This window comes from Mandrillus leucophaeus, unplaced genomic scaffold (genome assembly GCF_000951045.1).
Source record: "Mandrillus leucophaeus isolate KB7577 unplaced genomic scaffold, Mleu.le_1.0 Scaffold1034, whole genome shotgun sequence".
In the NCBI taxonomy this organism is placed as follows: Eukaryota; Metazoa; Chordata; class Mammalia; order Primates; family Cercopithecidae; genus Mandrillus; species Mandrillus leucophaeus.
Genome location: NW_012098477.1, coordinates 578504 through 579606, shown reverse-complemented (window position 1 = coordinate 579606; position 1103 = coordinate 578504).

The window sequence follows — 1103 nt, the reverse complement described above, 5'->3', positions numbered from 1 at the left end:
AGATCCCATTTGTCAATTTTGGCTTTTGTTGCCATTGCTTTTGGTGTTTTACACGTGAAGTCCTTGCCCATGCCTATGTCCTGAATGGTATTACCAAGGTTTTCTTCTAGGGTTTTTATGGTATTAGGTTTTTATGGTATAAAATATAATAATTTTATATTATTATTTAAGTCTCTAATCCATCTTGAATTAATTTTCGTATAAGGAGTAAGGAAAGGATCCAGTTTCAGCTTTCTACTTATGGCTAGTCAATTTTCCTAGCACCGTTTATTAAATAGGGGAATCCTTTCTCCATTTCCTGTTTTTCTCATGTTTGTCAAAGATCAGATGGCTGTAGATGTGTGGTATTATTTCTGAGGACTCTGTTCTGTTCCCTTGGTCTATATCTATGTTTTGGTATCAGTACCATGCTGTTTTGGTGACTGTAGCCTTGTAGTATAGTTTGAAGTCAGGTAGCTTGATGCCTCCAGCTTTGCTCTTTTGGCTTAGGATTGTTTTGGCAATGCAGGGTCTTTTTTGGTTCCATATGAACTTTAAAACAGTTTTTTCCAATTCTGTGAAGAAAGTCATTGGTAGCTTAATGGGGATGACATTGAATCTATAAATTACCTTGGGCAGTATGGCCATTTTCACAATATTGATTCTTCCTATCCATGAGCATAGTATGTTCTTCCATTTGTTTGTGTCCTCTTTTATGTCATTGAGCAGTGGTTTGTAGTTCTCCCTGAAGAGGTCCTTCACATTCCTTGTAAGTTGGATTCCTAGGTATTTTATTCTCTTTGAAGCAATTGTGAATGGAAGTTCACTCATGATTTGGCTCTCTGTTTGTCTGTTACTGGTGTATAAGAATGATTGTGATTTTTACACAATAATTTTGTATCCTGAGACTTTGCTGAATTTGCTTATCAGCTTAAGATTTTGGGCTGATGTGGTGGGGTTTTCTAAATATACAATCATGTCACCTGCAAACAGGGACAATTTGACTTCTTCTTTTCCTAACGGAATACACTTTATTTCTTTCTCTTGCCTGATTGCCCTAGCCAGAACTTCTAACACTATGTTGAATAGGAGTGGTGAGACAGGGCATCCCAGTCTTGTGCCAG